General features: G+C 37.6%; 1 protein-coding gene across 1 annotated transcript in view; it reads left to right on the plus strand.

The window, feature by feature from the left end:
• The window catches only part of HS6ST3 (heparan sulfate 6-O-sulfotransferase 3), a 277624-nt gene that overhangs the window by 48864 nt on the left and 205725 nt on the right, over window positions 1–23035 (plus strand). The window lies entirely within an intron of this gene.

Below are 23035 nucleotides of genomic sequence, written 5' to 3' on the forward strand. Positions count from 1 at the left end.
CTTAGCACATGGAAGGCAACAGATATTTGCTATTATAAAATCAATTTCATGCCTGACTAAACTATCTCTTCCACCTCTGTCATTACTCTTAGTGCTCGGGGCATTATCTTAGGTTTATTTGTGTTTATACAACTGGATTGCAGTGGGCCTTTGCAATAATTATTTGGGGATTTTGGACCCTGCAGCAACAAACAAAAAAATGTTCAAAATAACAGATGTTCAAGTATGCTTGCACATGATTGTTGTATTCCTTCCCTACAGAAAAATGACTGCTTAATTTTGTATAGTTTATAAAGCACATAGATGCTGAATAATTTCAGCTTAAGTTTTCCTTCAAATAGAGGAAAAAACAGCTCCGAAGAGATAGGAAAAAATATTTTTATAGAAACTCGTATTGAGTCAAATGAAGCTTGTAAGTAAACATCTGCAAAGCAAGATCTGACAACTAAAATGTTGACATTTAGTGGTTACCTGTACTGTACATCTGTAATCTGTATCTTCTGTGTTCATATTTTTTCATTTTGAGCTGATGAGTCCAGTAATTAAATAGATTACAGAGCAGCTTTTGAATTCAAAATAACTTCTCAAAGAATATGTAAAAAGTTGGTTGTAAGAATGAAATCATGTTTCCTTATCATTTTTTGGGGGATGTCCAGCATCTGTAAGTCAATTAAAAAGCTGTGGTGCATGAAGAAAAAAAAAAATACTGTAAAAGGCAAAGAACACATACCAGATTCCCACAATGACAAACAGTGGGTGTATGTGATTCTGGTGTTGATAAGCTGAATTAGTTTGTTTCAAGTAACTCCAATGACATTCAAGCTTATATCCTGAATGACATGGATTTGAAGAGCTGCACTCTTCAAATGTTGGGTCCCCTTGTGTGACATAATAGAAGACAAGGTTTTTCTTTCCATCAAGGTAATGGTTATGTTTTGAAATCTGGGAGTTGTTTTCTCTGTTTCCTAGATGGTCTGAGAGCCTCAGAAATGAACTATTTCTACTTGCCTCTGGGTTTTTAAATAATTTCTTAAGGGACAAAGGAAAATATAGCTTGTGTGAGTAGGGTTGCACTGGACCTGGATTCTAGCTGCCATTAACGTATAGCTTGTCTCTGGTGAATAAGAAAGGAGATGCAAGCCAGATCACTTTATCTTTCATAGCTGTGAAAGAGGAGGTTCTCCTGCTCTGTTGTTTTTGTTCCCAGTTTAAGTGTCCTTGATAATATTTTTGTCCTATTATTTTTCTCCAGTGAAATTGCCAGTATTTTCCTGTTGGTTAAAAAAGCGCTTGTGCAGTCTGTGCACCTGCAATGCATAGGAGACAAACTCTCCAAGAAAACACATAAATGAAGATATCTTTCAGCTCTCAAGTCTCCCACTCACCCTGCCCTCTGCAGTGGCAGATGGGCATTGAGCAAGGCGTATCCTGTGGCAGTGTGGAGGGTGCCAAGCCATTAGGATTGAGATTTCTCATCTGTCCTTGCGTTAAGGAAGAGGGAGAGGGGATCAGGGCCAGGGGTACAATTGGCACATACCCCACAGTTGTATTCTTACTCATAGTTATAGTCACAAGCAGTGTCTTTTCTCTGAGACCTCTCATTTCTTATGCCTTTCAGCACTTTCACAGGAACCAAGATGCTGAGTCTATCCAAGTGCTTGTTTTACCATTTTTCACGGCTGTGTTTCTCTTGTGTGCTGTGTGCATCAGCAAAGCTGTTAAAATGGAGCTGAGAAAAATGCTGCTTCTTGCAAGCTATTGAAATCAAGTTATAATAAGGAGATGTAAGTTTTGAGCCTTACAATGAGCATTTCAGAACATTAGAAATGGGAAAAATTGAAAAATGAGGTTTGCATTGCCTCAGTTGAGTTGGTTGTTACAACTGAGAAACAAATAGCTCTTTTAAAATACTGTTTCATATCTATTGCTCTGTCTTGATCAAAGTCTTAGAGTAACTCAGCTATAAATAAATGAGCATAAATTTTGATTTTCAGTCTGCTGTGAAGTTTCTATGTAGAAAGCATGTCTAAATGACTTACAGATGTTAAAAGTCTTTTCGAGGACTAGTAATTTAAAAAGCACTCTAACCTGCATTGTAAAGGAATGAGTCTATATGAGACTCCTTTCACCACCACATACATACTTTGGAGGCTTGTCATAGGAGCAATGTACTGTTTCAGGAGATAAATCTGATTGTTTCTTTTTGATATTCGTTTCATTTGGTTTTCTTACCTGCTTGGGAGAAAAGGTATCCAGGGTCCAGGTTGGCTTTTTTTTTTTCCCCTTGAAGGAGTTTAGGTGATCTCTCTCCCACATAGTTGATGGATATAGCACTTGCTAGTAAGTTCAGGCCAGCACCTGTGCTTGAGGAGATTTGGGTGGGCTGTGCCAGCCTAGCAGTAAATGGAGATTCTGTTGTGTGACAGTGCTCTTTAGGAAATTGTGGTGGGACACAATTTTCTGGTGCAGCCAGAAGTCATGCTGTTCTAAAGCAGTGGATATTTGGGGGCTGCTGTTTCCCATTGAGTGACTTTATATGTTTATTTAGACACACTTAAATTGGGAGGAAGCAGCAGTGGGAATAGATATAAATTGCCTCATTTCCTACTGAATTACTTCTCTTTCTGAGTTAAGCATTAAATGGAGGGAATCTGAAATTAAGTAGGGTGACTTGGTATTGAGATTAGGGAGTGAAAAAAAAAACTGAAAAGGAAAAAGAAAGAATTTATGAAATCCAAGTAGATGGTGTTTCTAGTGACTGGTTTTTGGCTATTTCCTAAATTGAGCCTGCTGCTTTCATCATTGTGGGAAGCCACCAAAGAGACACAGTCATGTAGAGCTTAGACACAGTAGGAACCAAGTATTTAGAGTCACCTTCTATAAACTTTGGAATTCCTGAATGCGCCTAAAGGCCTCTGGACTTTTTTACTGTTTCATTCTTGGGCTTGAGGTGTCATGCTTGCGTCTGGTTCTGGAGCTCAGTCTTTGTGCAACAGGCTGTACTTGACTAGTCAGTTTAGGTTTCATGGTTGAAAAGACTGAGTGAGGCTATGTAGTCTGAAGCTTCTGGGGTGGACACCCAACTGTGAAGAAAAGTTTAATTGGATCACTCCTACTATGATAACCTTGCAGCATGGTGGTTATTGTGGTGATTGTTTGACTTGTCTTAGTTTGAGTGCTTAATACAAAATCTGTGTTTGATATCTGGTTTTGGCTTCATGTAACAGATGGTGACTCTTCAGTACTGTTCTATACATTATTTTTGCAATAAATTTGGTCTGGAGAGTACTTTTAAAATTAGAATTGTGATTGTGAGGACAAATGATACCTTGTCTTGTTCAAGAGCTTTTCTCTAGGAAGTGTTGATGTGTGTTCAGTGTGGTTTCTTAGGAGTCCTGCTTTTTGTATGGCTTCCCCTTTCTGTTGTTGCAAATTTACTTTTTAAGCAGTGTGTGGCAGAGGAGAAATCCTGCTTTCCACTCTGGTTAAAATTATTTTAATAGGGAGAAGTAATTAAGTTTCTGGGTGTTATTCAGTGATTCGTTAGTTGACAATGAAATAGCCTATTGATTTTTTTTTTGTTTGTTTGTTTTAAAGACAATGACTTGAATTATAAGATGTAATTTCACCCTATCTGAGTAATAGCATTTGCTGCCTGTATTTCCACACCAGCTATTCAGGGGTAAGGACTGAAATAGCAAGGCAGCTCTACTGTCAGCTCTTCATTATCTGGGGCAAAGTCTGGAACACAACAAAAGAGACTGGAAAAATCCAGACAATTTGCTTATATAAGATGTAATAGAAATGCTGCTAAGAGAGGTGTCTGCTGTCAGCTTGTAGTTTTTGAGCTGTGGGTGAGTACCACTCAAGGTTGCTTCTGAAGAACAAGACAGCTGTCTCCATTGTGCATTTTAATATCCCGAATTGGTGAATATATAGCTCTTTTTCTTGTGCCTCTGCAGACTAGTACTTAGGTAAGAGGTGGTTTTAGAGACCAGTGGTATCCAAAGTGAGATGGGTGCACAATTCATTAGGATGTAGAAAAAAACCATTTAGATACCACTAGTAAAGACAAGAAAATAACAGGTAATCTCTTGTCTGGTTTCTCCTGCAAGGTCTCCTTCAGTCCTGTTTGGTGTTCTACCTTTTGGTGAAATTTGAGGCCTAAATGTGAAGATAAGTTGACTAGAATAATACTAGTTACCTGTTTGCTTTGTTTATTGCCACATTAAATTTAACAGAAGTATTGTCTTCCCTTTCTATCATCCTTTTCTCAGAGATTCAGCTAGTTCATGTGTTCACTGAAATTTGGAGCCACATGTCTTTTGACCTTGTGTGCCAACATGGCATTGTCAAAATCCTTTTTCAGAGGAATGCAATCATTAATACAATTAATGACATGTTTTAAAGTGTGTAAGGTTATCCAGGCTGGAGCTTTTACATTTTTTTTGTGCAAATCTTTTTATCATGTGTCAATTATTAATGAAGTTCATTGGTAATTACATATTACCTGTAATAGGCAAAAAGAAACCCCAACCAGAATGTGGAATACACTCAACAGTTTTAATGCTGGATTTGAACTTTTATCAAGCATGTCTTGTATCTTTTTTTGTATTTGGTAAGAGCTCTTTGTTTGTGAGCATTCTTTTGTGTTACTCCCTCTTTACTGTGGCTATTTATTCCTGCCTTTTTGTAATCCCCAAAAGTTAAGGCATACATAACTTCTATCATGCTGATTTTCTTTTGTGTAGTTCCACACTCTGTCTTCAGCAGGATCTAAGTACCTGACAGTGTTTCTGTAAAAGTTTCAAAAGGCTGTTGCTTGTGTGTATTATTAGATAAAAGGAGAGAAGAACTGAGCACATGATAAGTTGCCTTTTACGACTGTGCATTCCAAAGAGAATCAGGTCACTAAAAACCGATGTCAGGCAAAACTGGGGGTTTTTTGACTTTTTTTATCCCTAAGAAGACTTTCAGCATAGATGTTCTTTGTAAAATGATACCTCTTTTCCTTTCACTCTTCTTTTTTTGTTCCGGACTTCTCACACAATTACTATGCTGCCTTTGCTATTGTTAGGCACGAGTGAAAGCTGGTAGGTCTATGGGTAGAACTAAAATTGGTTTTATTTTTAAAGGGGGTGGTGATGTAAGTATCAAGTTATCTCCAAGTGCAAGTCAGAATTAAGTGGGTTTTATGACCTCAGTAAAATCTCCACATACAAAAACTGCTCCAAAATGAATAAATTAACTGATGTTGCAAGAGTTCTGGAAGTATTGAGCATTTATTCAAGTGGGTTAAGTTGATCTGGCTGATGATGGGGATTATATAGTCCAAAAGCTTATTTATTTCTTATCTATGATCCATGTTTTTAGACCATCTAAGTAAGTGCCATATGTAGATCCTTCCGATCTTCTATATTACACACTCTTGTTTAAATCAGGTTATAACCAAATGGTTACAGAATACAAACAATGTGTGGGTAGTGTACATGGACCAAAGCTTAATACAGAAATAACTGTGAGAATTTTAGTAAAATTAGTAACTGTTGTTGCTTGTGCTGCATGAAGCTCAGTTGTGTATTTTCATTAAGAGTTCCTAATCCTAATAAACAGACCCTCTTTCCCTCAAAGTTGTTTCCATGGGTTTATTTTTTTGTAAACAACATGATGTGTATGAATAACAAAGTATCTTTAACACTGAGTATGTTTAACACAGGTAATTTTTAAAGGTGGTCATGTGTGTCAGCACAATTTTACAACAAATTACATTGATTTAATTTGTGAAGTTCTTCGCGTGAAACTGATGTTGGAAGACAGTGTTTTCTGAACTGTTACCTGAATGACAATAATGGAACACACTCTTACACTGGGCTGTTTTTCAAAGGCCTGCTAAAAATTCCTGTGTTGGCTCTGGGTTGGTGGGCGCGGCCGTTCCCAGGAACTGCCACGTGTCATGATTCTTGCTTGGAAACTAGAAACAAGAGATAGCAGCCATTGCAGAGGAAAGGAAGGTTAAGTTTCTTCCCTCTCAAATCAAAAGGCAAGGTGATGCCTCTGCTAATGGGGTAGTGGTGGATGCAACAGCATCTCTGTCCAGTGCCTGCTGTGTCACTGGCAGGAGCCAAAAGAATGGGGGTGTGATGTACCTGGTTCTCCCTTGGGACTTGAGTACTCTGCGGAGTTTCTCATTCTTAAGCCTGCCTTTAGAATGCATGAAGGCTCTTAGTGTGTTCAAACTCTATTGTGACAGAATTTCCTGGACTAATTTTCTAAGTGGAAAAAAAAGTTTCTGGGAGTGGTTGTATGTGCCACCATCTAGGCAGAGGTGACTATGTGCTGTCAAAACCCATCCTAAATTGTTATGAGGCCCAACTGATTAGCAGTCCTGATGGCTAAAAAAAACTGCTGAAGGATCTAAAAGCTAAAAATCAAAAGGTTTGCCTAACATGCTGCATTTGCAAGATAATATGCAAATCAAGGTAAGAGCCTTGACAGCTGTCTTTTGGTTAGATGTGGAGATTTGTGTGCCTGCGTGTATTGTAAGGTGGGTACACAGCGTGCACCTGCTAATCAAATACTGGAGTGTGCACAGCCTGGAACAGTGGAATGATGGTGTAGATATGCTCATACATGACACTGACCTGGATGAATTAAGGATGCATGTAGAAGTCTTTATTGCATACTTTAAGAAGACCACATACTGCTTAATGATTTTTATTTTTATCTCTCCCAGGAATTTGTTTTCTAAACATGTCAAACGAAATAGTGGTTGTTGGCATTGTTGCAATATTAAAGGTAATTACTTTCTATGTATTTTATCTGGGGATTTGTCTCTACTCTGTAAAAGTAATTGGAGTTTCTCAGCTATCACCATGGAACTCAACAGTTAGCCTACAGATCTTGAGATGGTGAACAGTCTATATTCTCCAACAGCTTCAGTGCATGGCTAAATTTTTTAACATATTTTCAATACATGTTTCTTTATAGCAGTGAAAACTGTCCAAAGATTTTGTTCTTCTAAGTGCCGTGCAGGGAGACCCAGATACTCTTCAAATTCTATTTCTCCTGTTGTTTTGTATTGGAGAAAAACTATTAAATTAAGTTCTTTAAAAATGGAAATAAATGTGAGTCCTGTTACAGATACTGTTCCGCTCTGTAGGCAGATTTTGGTTCATGTTCTTGAAAGTATTGTTTTGATTCAGAAGCTGTTCCTGATGAAAAGCTTTTTTAAAAATAGCAATATCTGTATCTTCCTAAAAGATAATTCTGAAATCTTTTCAGTGTTTCATCTTGTAAAACATGTATTATGTTAACTTTTCACAGTTCAAACTTTGGTTAACCTATTATAGCATATTGCAAAGCAGCCCCTTTGTCTCTGTTTTAGTAACGTTCCCCCTCCTGCCCCAAGGGAAAGTTCGAATATGCTGTTTCTGTGGAATAAATTCCATTTCTATTTGATGGAAAATAAGAATATTATAAATTACTTTTGTTTAGGCTTTTGTTTAGGCTTTTTTCCCCCTTTGAGAAGTCCTAATAAGGGTCATGTTTTTATTGTTCTTGCACAAAATATATGAAAGTGTTGCCACTGTTGACAGCTTATCAGCATACAGTGATAAATGAAATTCAGAGCTGGGGAAAAAGGCTATATGAAGATTAAATGCAAACAAAAAAAATTTATTCATGTTACTGGGGATATATAATATTATCGTATCTTGCTTCCCTCTGCTACTCTCTTCTCTTTTCCTCTAGCTACCTTTACTATATTGGACTTTTCATTTAGCTGCCTTACTTTGTTAATGTAGAATGTATGAAGGTTTTAAACTATTGCTTCCTGGGATATTATGTCTAGGCTGCATATGTTACAGAAAAAGGTGCAAACTTGGGTTGCTCTACATATACTGCTACTTAGACTCTTTTCCTACCTAGCCTTAAAGTTAAGGCCAAGGAGATATAATTGAAGTATTTCTTTGCACATGAAGAGCTGAGATTAGTTCCTTTGATGTCTTCTGAAGTTGATAACACAGCTTGGTTAGGTAACAGAAACTTCTTATAAGGATTTATTTGTAATCTACAGATTTTCATGAAAATCTGGGATTATATAAATATTCACTAGTAGGTCTGTCTTCTGAATTAGTCATATATGAAAGACAAGTTTTCTTTGTATCTTTGCTAGGCAAATACCTTTTTTAAATCTTACGCTGAATATGATGAATATAGCTTTGATGGTTAGGACAAAATTAGAGGATCTTGCATTGTCAAAGTGTCTGAAAATGGCCATTACCCCAATGCTTTTTACTGAAATATGCCAGTAGAATATACAAATGGTTGCACTGACTAAAACGAAAGTCTCCTGTTGGCAATAGGATAGTGACTTTCATTGGCCCTGGACAGAGACCCCAGAATACTCTCCTAGCCTATGGTGGATTCTGTTTTTTATTGCTTGAAGAAGTTTTAGTCCAAAAAAATACATCCAGTTGCTTTTTAAACATGAAATTTCTGATGTCTATTGCAGGTATTTGAACAAATATAATGACTAGTGAGGAAAGCGCTGTGAACTTGATGCGCATTAACTTCATTTAATGTTCCTCAGTTATTAAATTGGAAGGTGCACTGAACAGTTGTTCTGTCTACATTTTCATCTTATTCATTATCTTATAAATTACCATCATATCTCAGTTACCTCACCCTCTGGACTGAGGATCCAGGTGTCTTAATGGTTCCCTAGGTGTTCCATGTGTTTCAAGGTGCTTGCTGTCCTTATCAGTAACTTTCCCATTTACATCCTTTCAGTACTAAGAGGAATCAGAAATGCCCAGCTATTGCAGATGCAGTTGCCCCAAGAATTTATACCAGGCCATGATGTTCTCTGCTCCTGCTGGTGAATAATTAGTTTGTCTATAGATAACAGAGTAGAGTGGATCTGAAGAGATTCCTACAAACTACTTCTAGGCAGTGTGTTTCCAGGAGGAGTCCTGCCAAATTCTTTTTCTTTGGTTTTCTGGCCTTCATCAAGTTGCATATCCAAGAAACAACATGACTTTTACCCTGTGGCTGCTTTATGTCTTCAAGAGCTTTTTGTGAAGGACACTGAAATTACTCCGTGGGATTTCTAATTTGCTGTTCTTGCATATGGAATCTTCTTTAAAGGTTTGTCAGTCATGATACCAATATACAAAAGCTTTAAGCCTTTTGCAAGATGTCCTGTTCGTCTGTGCAGTCATTAACATATATTTCAGAGTGGTTCCTCTGACTTTCTCTGCAGTCATTTACCAGGTTAGTGCTCTGTGCTTACCCAGGTCTTATCAAAGGTTGGTATCCATTAATCATATTAGTCTTCTGGTGTGATGGAACTTACAGCTGGCATTATTAGTTTTTGTGTCTTTTCCAGATTGTTCCTCAAGTATTTTTGGGCACGATTTATTGCCTTAATTTGTTGGCCTGTCAGAATTATAATTTTGCAATTTCAATAGGCTCTCTTCTTTTTTTTCTTCACTTACATTTTCTCAAATACTTTGATAGATAGTGTACATCATTTTGCCTTTTACTACAGTGCTGTTAAATAGTGTTGAGATTACCCAGAAAGCTTTTCCTTTCTATAATATTTTGCAAAAGTTTTGTGATATTTTCATGCTGCTTTCTTTTTTAAAATTAAGTACAATGCTAGTGAACCCTTCAACTTTTGTTACTCCTGCAGGAGTGCTGAATCTAAATACACTGTGCAAGAGTAGCCCTTCAGCAGTTTTAGGATCATGGTGTGCTAATCCAAACCATATCAAGTTTGCTTTTCCTTACACTCTTTCAATTTGAACTCGATCATAATTCTTCGTTTGGATCCTGTGCCCCATCGAAGCACTCAGCTCTGTGAGCTTTCATGTTTTCCATTGTTCTCCATGTTTCCCAACACTGATGCTGTTTCTTAGCCTTGCAGCTTCTGATTCCTACAGCCTGTCACTGCCCTTGTCAGCATCTGGACTGCTCTGTGAGCTTGCCTAGACACAGATTTTAGGCCTAGTGTTTTTAAGCCTAGTGTTTCCTAGGCTTCTGAAGCCCTCTTCTACCCCATTTGTTGGTGTGGTCATTTGACTTGACTAGGGTGGGGTTGTTCCAGTCCTCATGAATTCATGGATTTGATGGCCCATTGTTTCTAAGAGGAGTTTAGATGACAAACTCACTTGCAGATGCCTCCTTTTGCATGTCTCCAGTAGGGGCTAATCCTGCTCCTGTGATCTGTCACCTTTCTCCTTAACAGGGTTCCACCCTGAATCTGCTGTTGGCTCTGTGACGCCTTTGTCTTCTTGTCAGCTTCCTTCACAAAAGAGTATACACTTCGTCCAGGAAATGTGCATATGGGTGGTCTGCTGGTGGGGAGGACCCAGCCGTGGATCTCCCAGACCCCACTCTTACTCTTTTGCTTGTACAAGAATCTTCTGGAGCATTCAGTTAGGATGGAAAAGTTTGGTCATCTCTCTAAATTTCCCATTTGCTGTAGTTTACTGGTTTTCACTATTTCTCCCTGGTAGTTGTTCCAAATTTGTTCTCCAGTACTCTCCTTCACCAAAATCACAGGCATAAACTTAATCTCTACATTTTTGTATTTATTTCTTCATTTAATAAGGAGTATTTGTTTTCAAACTCCATGCAACTCCTAATGTGGGTACATTCACATCAGTGTAAAAGGCTAAAGGAATGGTCTTTGCTATCAAAACTATGTTTTACCCTACTGTAATGACATTTGTGTAGTTTGTTACCTTAGAGATTATTTCCAAAACGATTCTGCTAATAGAACATGGAGAGTGAAGTGACAAGTCTTCAGTGAAATTCTGAAGGTCACTGAAGAGAAAAGGACCATTAATAGCATAATGGCTGATACTCAATTGCCTTTGGATTTATTTCCTTCACCTTTCAATGAGGTTTTCTTCCTCTTCCCCTAGAGTTCCTTCTCTGTTCAGTATCATTTGGTGTGGCTTCTCTGAAACTATACGTGTGACACCACCACACCACCCCAAAATTTTTCAGGTCAGACAGGAAAGATCATTTAGTCTGCCCCCTTTCCTCAAGCAGGGCTGTCTGGGGCAGGTTGTCCTGTAAGGTTTTGAATATAGATGGTGCATATTTACTCAAATATGCATAAAACCAATATATATTCAAATACAACACATGCTGAGTCTCTTTATTTCATGGATGAGGTGATGGATAGTAGATTGGTTAAAAGTTCTTTGCTTTCACCTGTAAGCATTTTGTAGATGTCTCTTTTGTGCTCTGCTTCTAATTTTTGTAGAATTTGCAGGAACTTAATTATTTTTGAGTATCCAAACTCTTTATCAAATTTAGTTGAAATTGGCCAGCAGATTTAAATATGACAAGTGGACAGATGAGGGACTGCCTAAGCCTCATTTCCCTGGAGACTTAGACATTCCAAGTTAAAAATGTCTCTATTTTTGGGTTCTTTTCGCATTACCAAAGTAATGTAGCATGAAGCTGCTCAACTGTGCTGGGGAGTTAAGGGCTGGGATCTGCTGTTCAGTGTGCATTGTGAGTGGCTGTTCCTTGCCAGTGATGAAAGCAGTGTATGTAAAGTCTGTCCGGAAGATTGTTAAAATACATCTTTATTAAGGGAAGATAATAATAATATTAAAAGACAGTCTATTTCCTAAAACTCATTTCTGAAGTGGGAATTCTTTTCTACTGTCAAAGAAGCCTTTGTATTTAAATGAAATGTGTGGAGTTTCTTTGTCACTTGTGAACCTTATTTTTCTGTTTTAGCCTTGTAAGAGCTCACTGAAGTCAGTGAGTGTGTTTCCTATCAGATTCAATTTCCTGAGAGCCCATCTGTTACATCTCAGAGGAGAACAGAAGAGGTAGAAGTAACTTCCTAGCAAGTACATCAACATCAGCTCAATAGAACAGCAACTCCGCAAGGGTTTATATAGTAAATGAAGTTGTTAGGTACAGCAAAAAGATTAATGTCGTGACTACTAATCATCTTGTTCTTGGCTTCTCTTAACTCTTAATTTAAAAAAGTCACAAGCCTTCCTGTAATTAAGGCAGCTTCAAAGAAAAGTTTATAAACCCTGAGATTTCATGAAGCATCTGAGTATATTTAAGCAAGGAGGGATACTCTGTAGAATATATATATATATTATGTAGAATATTACAAGTAGCAGTTGTGGTAGACTGTGTCATGAAAGGAGAACTTTTCCAGAAGATGAGAAATGTTTTTATATCTACAGCAAATGATAGCATGGTATGCATGTAAAGTGTCATTCTCATGACTGGCAGCTTAGAATCTGGTGATTCTTTCTTCATGAATGGTTTAAGCTTTGGATCCCAAGCAGTGCTTGGGTGATGAAGGATGTTTCCCTCATCTAAAAAGCACGAGGCAACCTGCAATTAAAAATTTTTGATTTTAGAAGTAAAAGTCTATTTACCATTGTACTCATAGCCAGCCTATGAAATCCTGCCTTGCCATTTTATGGAGAGGTAGAGGTTCTGTTATAGTCCTTCACCTTTTCTCCTCTCTCCCATTTTTGTCTTCCTCCCTTTGTACCCTGCTGCCCATGACAGATGAGTGCAAGTGGGGTAAGGTATTCAACTGGTAATTTGAAATGTATGTAATGACAGGAATACAGCATGGATGGAATTAGGTGATTTTCTTGTTTCTGTTTAATATTTTAAACTAGTGAGATCCAATTAGACATGCTATTCAACAATTAATGGAAAAAACAAATGAGATTGTGGTAATTGCTGTGGTGGTTTAACTGTGGTAATTGCAGAGTGGTTTAACTGTGCCTTGAATTAAGTTTAAAAATGTATTTCAGGTACCAGGCAGAGTGTAGGAATCCCACAGTGGAATAAGCGAGTCTTCATTAAGCTTTCACATCCAGATGTCTCATAGCAGCTAAAGCTTCTTGAAATCCACCTTTAGCATCTACTTTATTCTTCATTGTGCAGATGGTTTCAGATATATATAAGAAACACTGCTCTCAGTGAATGAAAAATGAGGGTTTAATAGAACAAGTTCACACTTGGATTATGTGAGTTTTACTCACAAGGACATTTCATCCTGGTTTCAAGGCATGGAGACATGGTAGAGGTCAAAGGCTTGCTCTCTGTCTGTCAGCTGACTTGTCAAATGCATCTTCCTTTCCCTAAAATAATTTCTGAAGCTGTTGGCCAATAGTCAGATTGGAAAGAAAAATGAAGTTCCCAGAGGTGCTAGATTCCCTATTCTGTGACTGCTGCAGACAGGAGGTGAAACAGTACTTTCTCCCTGTTGGGAGGGGAAGCTCTGCCTGTCCCTAAACTCTCCCCTCCTCTATCTTGTTCCATGTAGTGTCAGCCAGCTGGCTGGTCATCCTCCACCTGCTAGACCCTGTATGGGATGTACAGGTGTCAGACTGTGCTGTCCCGTGGGGCTGTCACAGGCCATGTGACAAGTGTGCTTGTGTTCTAAATGCATGGCTTATCATGTGAACTGGCTGGAAAACATGGTGATACCTGATACAACACACTTCTTCCTGTAATATGCAACAGTGTAGTTATTTCAGGTAAGATTTCATTTTTAAGAGGACTGATTGTGTACTTAAGGCACAGGAAACTGAATTGATATATTCTATTTTTATATATATATATATATATATATATATATATATATAGTGTTTCAATATTAATACAAATTATATTAGCTGTTCTGTGATGTAAATAGTGAAATCTGTTGGGGTGAAGCAAATACTTTCTGTGGAGGATTATTTCAAAAATACTTAACTCTTCATAATTGTACATCCTCAGATATGTTGCCTTTTGACTGTTCAAGTGCGCTGAAGATGGATTCCACTACTATAACCCCAAATGTCTTTTTTTTTTTCTTTTCTTTTTTGAAGTAAAATAATATCCCCCATCAGGTTTCTGTAGGTAGCAAACCCTCCAAAAGTGATACTGTGTCATGTTTTGCTTGGGATTTTTTTTCTTGTTAGATTGTGAAGGTTTTTCAGAGGTTCTGCAGCCTGCTTTTTCCTGTTTGCCTTTCTGAGACAATGCTGTTCTGTTCTAGATTTTCTCACTAAAATAGGTTCACAGTTATAGTAGGACGAAGAGGACTGTTTAGTCACATCAGAAAGCATCTGTATGGTTATCAATAGATGCAAAATTAAGAGGGTAAAGTAAACATCAGGGTATTGAATAAGCATATCAACTCTTATCCTTTAGATCCCTTATTGGTGGTAATTTTCCTGCCCCTGTTTGCTTAGGGGACAGTAATAGCAATGGGCTTTTCCAGCAGTTGTCAACAATTATTAAAATACCAGAAGTCTTATCAGCTTATTCCAGTAGGGAGTTATTCACAGAATTAGTAGTTCTCTTTTATCATTGTGAAGGATTTTTGTACATCATTGCTGAAAAATAATTTTTTAGCATTCTAGAATTATCTGTTATGCCCTTTTGAACTGCATGATAGAGTCTGTAAAGGTATTCTATATATTCTTACAAGCATGATACTACTGTTGTTACTCTTTGTGGGGATTTTTGATCAAAGCAGTTGGAATATCTAAGGAGCTTGAAGTTTTTTTGTAATCTTTTGTAATACTTTTCTTTTCCCACAGGGCATGTATGTAATGTTAAGATATATTCAGTGGATATCTTTAACTCATTTAACAAAGTTTGACTTAAACCTTAATAAAAATTTGTCTTCAGATTAAGTATCATATGTCATATGTAATATGCTTTAATTTGCACTTAGCAATTACAGCTCTGGCTGAAAAGGGAAGATTGATTTGATTAATCACACTTAAAGACTGTTACAGTGAATGAAAATGTAAATGGTTAGACTTGATTTCCGTTGTAATTGCTTCATTTGGATTGGCATAACCTTCTACCAGTGGTTGAGAAAGGGGGACTAATTTCATGTTAAAGAATTGTGAAAGTGATTAACCAGTGCTGGGGCTGATAACGTTTAAATAAAGCTTTATATGAAGATCAGTAAAAAGATGAGAAAAAATTCACTTTACATTACCATTACTGTAGTGCATTTTTAAAATCTTAACTACTGAATACTACTGTAATTTCAATAAGCTTATCACTATTTTTGTACAATGTGTACATAATAGAAATAAAATAAATTATGCTGAGAAGAAGAGAAAAGGGAAAACTAATTTTTTTAAATCCTGTAGACATTTTAGAACAGCTGCTCTTTGTTGGTCTGTAGCAATTCCTTCTTAATAGCTCCTGAATAAAATTAGAGTTATCCAGCTGTGGGATTTGTGGGAAAAACTTCCAGTCTGAAGTCTCTCTTCCTTTTAGAGCTGTCTGACAACATTTGTCTCATCAGCTTCTGTCTTCTTTTCTTCCCTTGGTGCTTGAATAAGTTCCTTGAGGCTCACAGCTGTATACTTAACCTCTTGCTCAGCAAGTGAGAGTGCCCTGTTCTGGTACTAACCAAGTAATATTTCTAATTGTGTTGAAATACTGTCTTCTGATTTCATTTTGGCTTTAAAAGAAAGCAGCTTTGTGTTTTGGAATTAGTGAAATAATTGCAATCCCGATGCCTGTAAGCTTCTTGGAAGTATTAATTTTGGAGGCTTTTCAGTATCCTTGCTTACAAGGAAGAGAAGGAGCCTTCTTATGTTTATATGTCAGCTCATTTTGCTGTTTAATCCCAAATTCTTCCTCGTTGCTGCAGATATTCCCACAACTGGGGGGCACTGGTCTTGCAGGTGTGCACTGCAGGCAGGCAGCTTTGGAATGAACCCTTCCATCGTGACCTAACAGTAAAAGCCAACTTGGAAAAGTTTTGGCTTCCCAGCACCCAAATTCATGCTGCAAGTACTTTGCAGTACTCTGTCTCACCGCTTAGGCTTCCTTCTTAGTAATAAAGCCCTCAACTATGTTAATTCTGTTCTGATGCACTTCTGGTTGCTTACGCTCATCTCTGCATCTAACAACCACCTCCACTTTTTCAAGTGAGTGACAGTAATTTTATAGTTTGAACCTTAATATGAATTTTCTGAACTGTATTGCATTTTTGTAGGTCTCCTGTATGTTGCGAACAACATCTGTTATCTTTTCTCCCTTTTCCACCTCTTCTTATTTCAACAGTAATTTTCATGTGTAGGCGACATCAGTGCCAGAGTCATTCTCTTGTAATAACTTCTGGAACAGCTGCACAGTCAGCTGGTGGTTTCAGAATGGGATATGAAAACAGCACAGGACTTGCTTTTAAGGCCAGTGCCCTGTGGCCTGAGGGTCATCTGAATTTCTATTGCTTTGTGGGAGAAATTCCTATTGCTGTTCTATTTCTGACTTTGTAGAGAAAGAATTGAATCCTGGGTGGGTTATTTTTCTTTCTTCTCTCAAGACACCGCTTTTTCTGTTTTTCCCAAATCTTCAAATTCTTCTGCCCAGCAAAGGAAACTTCACACTTTGTTGCCACTTCTCGACCACCCATGGCCTCTGCCAGGCTATGAGCTGTTACCTTTGGATGACAAATGAAGTATGTGAACCAATTAGGACTGCATTTTTTTTTGGCTTGGGCATGATGTGTTATATATGCTGTGTGCTGGCATTTGTGGTGTAGTCATGGCAGGTGTTCACCAACAACTGCAGCAGATACATTGACGGTGGTCTCCCTCTTCCATGTGTGCATTCATAAAGTAGGCATTCTTCTCACCTGTAAGACAAGGCAAGGCAGGCCTTGCCATGAGCTGTAGCTATATGGCACAGTCATACCTTGTATATTTTTGCTCTGCTGCCAAGCACAGGTTGGACAGTAGCTGTAGGGCAGTACATACTGTGAATACCATAAGCACTTTGTTTCTTTGTGCTCTACCCTTCCTCAACTTTAAAATGCAGACTAATTAACCATAATATAAGAAGCATTTTAGTGTGGCTACCACAAAACCCAAAGCTAGAAATCAAGATGCTGTTCCTAATTTTACGCTTGTGCTCCAGGTTTTATAGCTTTGACAAAGACATAGTGAACTTGGGAGTGGGGACAAGATTAAAAAAGAATCTTTGGCAATAGAAACTCTTTCTCATGAAGGGAGAAAGAGAAATAAGCCACAGGACACTTGTTTCAATTTTATCACTTTGACATCAGTACCTGTGGTCCAGTAGATCTTTCTCGATGTACTTGACCTTGCAGACAAAAGGTCTAATTGCTTCTAAGGAGGAAGTTTTGCCATTCAGTTGGATGGACTGTCAAGTTCATTTTCAATGAAAAAATTGGTTGATTTATGTCCTGTCTCTGCAAAGGATTTAAATTATTCCTTACTGGATAGCTTAGGCATGCTGTATGTGTTTCAAGTCTTGTCAACCAGTGTTTTTTGGGTAAGACTGAAGTGGTGGAGTATTTGTCAGTTCCTAGTAATAACTGGGAGCTTTGTAATGCATGATAGCTGTCAGCAAAGACAGTGATACATGGTGTACATTGCTAATGAATGTGCTTTCTGAATATCTGTAATGCTTAACCTTGCCCTCCCAAAAAACCTGTGCACGGGGGTGTCTTTTAGGATAGTGGGAGGAGTAGTGTCTCCTGAGTGTTGGGAAAAAGCCTTAAGGTCCACTTTGATGAAGTAGTTTGTAAAAATGGCTTCTTTCTTAAAAAAGCAAAAAACCAAAACACACCCGCCCTGCAAAAACAAAACCCACCCCACAAAAAAAATCCCAAACCCCACCAAACAAGCAACAAAAAAAAGTAAGCAGAGTTTACAGCAGAGTAGAGATGTTGATTAGGAGATTCTAATTTGTTCCTGCCAAGTATAGGCACTGTATGAGCCAGCCAGAAAAGGCGTTACACTTGCTTCTGGCATTTCTGTGTCTTTGTAAAAAAACCAGCATTATAATGAAGAGCTGTTAATTGTCAATTTGCGACAGCATTTAACACAAATAAAAGCGTTTTATCAAACTATGAAAAATTAGAAGTTTTAGGTTCATGCCTGAGGAGTTTGTGGCTCTGATGGGGCAGTCAAAAGAAGGTGGTACCAGCCCCTCCAGAACCCTCAGGTGTTTTTAAAGAGGCTGTTAGTTTTCTTTGATATCAACTTCCATCTGTTTATTTGTATTATTCCCTCTACTGTAAATACTGAAGAATTAATTAGAAATCTCAGAAGCTGCTTGCAATATCCTTTACCCTATTGATATGCTTCCTTTCCAGATACAATTTAAATAAATCTGCAATGGAATTATGGCTTAGTCACTGAATTGAAAGTAAGGTGAAGTTTTGATGCACTAGTCAAAATTAGTTTTAGGTAGCTTTCAGATTTGCTTAGAATGAGTGGGTTTGAGAATTAGGTTTCTAATAGCATAAATAGAAGTGTAATTGATGTTAAATGTGAAGGCTGTGTCAGCTGACAGTGAAATGACATGTCTAAATTCCTTGGAAAGATTATCTTGCACTGCCTTCGAAATTTAAATGTTACTTGCAATGTCATGTTGGTCAGTTTGTGCCAGGAGTTTGCATCTTCTGGAGCAGTTGTAGTATGCTCTGTTCTTCATATTACATCTGTGAGGACAAGGCACATCAGAGGCCACTCTTAGGTATCATCAATAGCATAAACTGCTGCTCAGACTCAGTACTAAAGTCTTCAGCCTTTGTATTTTGCTTGGCATTTTAGTTGCTGTTTAATCAGTTTACACTGAAATTGCATATGAAAGCAATTTCATACAGATTCTGGGAGGCAGTTATAAGTGCTAGTGTCTACAGTTGCTTGCTGAATAACATAAATAGTAGTTGTGCTGGAAATTGGTCTGTTATTAAGCATTTTTTAATTTAAAAACTTTGCAGCCTTGCTAAATTCCTGAATAATCAATAATCATCTCATGGGAAGCTGGTTTAGGGGGAACTTTGTACAAAGATACTTCAATTTTATATTTTTGTGAAATGAGGAGCAAGCCCACATGTTTTGAAACATTTGGAACGTGGGAAATGCTGGGATATTTTTTCTTTATTATTGGCATCTTTTTTTACAAATTTGAACTTATCTCTAAACTCTTTAAAGCTAAATGCATAATCCTTATTTGCACTTAACCATTATATAAAAATGTGAGCTATTTAATTCCTACCTCATTGCAAGATGATCATTTGAAAGGATGGCCCTGCTTAGCTTGTTTTATGAGTTATTGCTTGTATAGTAAAAACAAAAAAAAATTCCAATGTTAGGAGTGAAAAGTGTTGAATCTGTTAATATTCTCACAAATACTACCTGTGTATCTTTGCCGTGGTCACTAATGGGTACAGATGTAAATTCCCCAATAAAAGAGTTTCCTTCTGTACAGAATTATGCTAAGTTTTATCACTTATATGTGGTAAAACATGCGTGTGGGTCTGAAAATGTTTGGGTTTGTTTTTTTCCACTTCAAAGTATTGAAATTTGTATTATTTCTGTGAATAATTCAAACATCTGTATTTAACCTACAGCCTTGTATAATGGCCCTGTGTTTGGGCATGCCTGGCTTGAATAATACAGAGAAGGTAACCTCCTGTACTGAAGTCTTTCAGCTGCTTAGATCCTGCTGTTTTCGTTGACATGAAGGTCAAAGGAATGCTAAAAATTTCAACACATGTGCACAAAATTGTTTTCAGTGAAATAGACTTTCTGGATATTTATAGAATCCTGTGGAAATTTCCTCCTTACTCACTTCTCCCCCACAGCAATCAGCAAGTAACATACAGATGCTGATCAAAAGGGGCACAGCTTTTTAAATTGGGTATTAGGATATGTTAGAATGTGAAAACTTAATTTTTATCAGCAGAAGCCTTGAAAATGGAGTATCATAACTACTGTAGAGGAAAAGATAAAGAGCTAGTTCACCATTATGCTTTGAATATAAGTTACCCAGTTATCTCATTTACTTAATTGCATGTATTGTTGGCCTTTCTTTATGGTCAGGTATTTTGAAAAATAGTTTGCACATAGCTAAATAGGAACTGTGTGAAGTTATGTGCTTTTTGGTTGAGCAAACTTAATATGTTAATCTTGGCTTAATTTAATTTGTTCTGATGGTAGCGGTGAATTTTTAAATGGTTCATTTGGTGCTTAATTATTGTTTAAAGGAATGAGCGTACTTTCAGAACACTCATTTTGTTGTCAAGTGCGAAACCTTTTCATCTGGGTACATTTCTTGTCTTTCCACTATGTAGGAGAAACACTAGGAGGGGGAACCTGGTGATTTGATTGCTTAGAGACAGTAAAGAGTTCTTCTAAAAAGGCTTTTAATGTCATGATACATTTGATTTCCTTTGATGTAGTGTGAGAGGCATAGTTGCTGTTTGTGAGTGCCTCAAGCTGGTGGTGTTCTATTGACCTCTTGGGAGGTTGCTGGAGATGCTGAACCAGTGCCACAGAAGGAGCTCAAAGGAGGTCATCTCTTCACACGAAACTCACAGGGTTTTTGATAATTTGCATTTATCTGTTTAATAACAGGAATATTTGCATTTTTCTTCATGGAAAAGCTTACCAGCCTAAATGAGTTCAGTGAGTTTTAGGCAGCAGACTTTATGGAGTTCTTGTTTGTTTATAGAACAAATACTGTGCAGAAGCTGATACACTGCCCATGTTACGATGTTAAAAGTATGTGAAAAGTAATGTACTAATATGGTACAGTACTGTGGTAAATATGGTAAAGTACTGTGGAGAGTGATACATGTGTAGAATGACACAGTTGATCAGAAATCACATTTGCCACGCTTCTTTGAGAGCCTCACATTCAGTGTTCCCATTAATCCATTTTTCCAGGGAATTGTTCTGAACATAGACTGCTTAGGGGGTTCAAACAGTTGTTCTTGGGAGAAGGGGAGTGAATGGTTTATCCACAGGAAATGCTTTTTGGTCTATACTTACAAATATTAACCCTTCACAATTGGATTTACTTTTTAAACATTTAATATGTAGAAGCCTAGGACACTGTGAGTTGTTATGAGCTGCACTATGACTTGCAGAGGTGGGAGACATAATTAATTGATTTAAATACTAATTCAACTGCATCTCCTGCAAAAATGATTCTGATAATTCCTGTATTCTATCCTAAGCCAACATGTCTGTTCTCCCTTCCCCTATCTTCTGTCCTTACCCAGGGTCACCTAGTCTATCAGAGTGATGCATGTGGTGCAATTGAAATACCATCTCCACAGTGAACCTCAGAAGATTTTATATGTATTTGTATCTAGGAAAACCATCAGCTCATTTTGTGGCTCTCAGTTGGAAACGCTGTGCCTCCAGGTGTAAATAGTAAGGTCATGGTGGGGAGTTGCTTCTCATTGAGTGAGGATGAGATTTGAATGCAAGCAGTAGGAGATGGGTTTGTATTTTCTACTGAAATTACCTTCAGGTTACACTGTGACAGGACTACAAACTGAGAAGTGTCAGACCTGTCCAGCCACGCACTCCTGCAATGTGAGAGTAGCAAACCTCATTAGTAAGACTTGTTCCTGAGTTAGTGTGGAATGAATTCAGCTCTCATTGTCTTTCATGGTTAAAGTTGTATCTCTATTATATGCTTGAGTGTTGTGATCTGAGGGCATTAGCAGTCACAATTATCACACTGGGAACATCTATATTACAGTTTGGGGCTCCCAGCTGGAAGTCAGCACTGGAAGTTTTTATCAATAGCTTTATACCTCGCAGGTAAATAAGTCCTCAGTACTGTTTCCAGTGTTGCCTTTCTGTTGGTGCCTCCTTTTTCTCCTCTTTTGAAAACATGATTAAAATCTCTTTTGTTTGGAAAAGAAATGAAAGCAAAACCTGCCTCTGAGATGCTTTTTTTCCACCTTGTATGCTGCCAGTTCCTGTCTAGAAGATTAATATATCTGTATTTGTTTTTTCAAGATAGTCCTTGGAAATGAAGTCATGGATCCTTACAGTTTTCATTGAAAAATAGTTTTCTTTCCCCACTTAGATCTAGTAGGACCAATAGGCCTACTTCCTGTTCATTCTTCTTCAGCATTTTCTGATACAATCAGGAGTCACTTGTGCATCTCTTGTATCATTTTAGGTAACCACCATTTAAAAAAATCAATTTGCCCATTCCCCCCCTCCAATAGCTAGCTTTGAGTTTGGAATGATCAATATTTAAAGTGTATGTAAGTTTCTGGATTTTAGTTGATGTTGCTGGTGTATAGTCTTCTAAAAACCAGTAGGTAAAGTAGTTATCACCAAAAAAAAAACCAAAAAAAAACCCAGTAGTGATCACAATATCTGTGCAAGGGACATTTCAATTTCTTTATTATCCACTTGTCCACCTCTGCAGAACCCTCTTCATTCACCATTTTCACCATTCAAAGCTGAATCAACTGTAATAGTGCTTTTGTGTTCAAACTAGTATTTTGTCCCCAAAATACTTCTTCGGTAAGATACTTCAGGCTTGGGTTGGGCAAAATGTTGGCTGATGTCAGCCTGTGACCCACTTAAGCTTGTACTTGTATGAGCACATTATTCCTGTTTGATGGAGAGTTGTTCCTGTCAGATGTGAGAGGAGCTTTTTTTTTTTTTTTTTTTTAGCTTTCCTAGGTTTTTTTTTGGTTTTTTTTTGTTTTTTTTCCCCTGTGGAAACTTGTCAGCTTTCCTGAGCTGCTGGCTATTGCTTCAGCTGACCTTCTTGACATCTCAGAGTACTGTCTTGGAAACACTGGGCTTTGGGAAACTTTGAGTAAAAGTTGCTGGTCTTCGCTCTGCTCCTGAAGTGAGATACAGAAGCATGATATGAAAGCAAAATTCATAGTGTTGTGAGAAGAGAGTGCAACCAGGAACTGGCCTTTTACAGTAATAAAACTCAGAATCACAAACTGGATTCTGAGAAACTGTAGTGCTCAGCCATAGGAGTGATCATGCATAAAATTGAAGAACTTTGGAAAGTAGATACACAGTGATACTAGAGAGAAAACCATTGCTATCTCTACTGAAAACAAAAATTCCAGACAACCCTCCACTTCCTCCTCCACTTCCAGTCTAGAAGTTGACTTTTAGTTTGCAATTTTTGTGTCCCATTCAGTTAAATATTGACAGAGCAGTTACTCTAGTCTATCTGTGGGAATGCATTTTGATTGAGC

This window comes from Motacilla alba, chromosome 1, assembly GCF_015832195.1.
Source record: "Motacilla alba alba isolate MOTALB_02 chromosome 1, Motacilla_alba_V1.0_pri, whole genome shotgun sequence".
Taxonomy (NCBI): domain Eukaryota; kingdom Metazoa; phylum Chordata; class Aves; order Passeriformes; family Motacillidae; genus Motacilla; species Motacilla alba.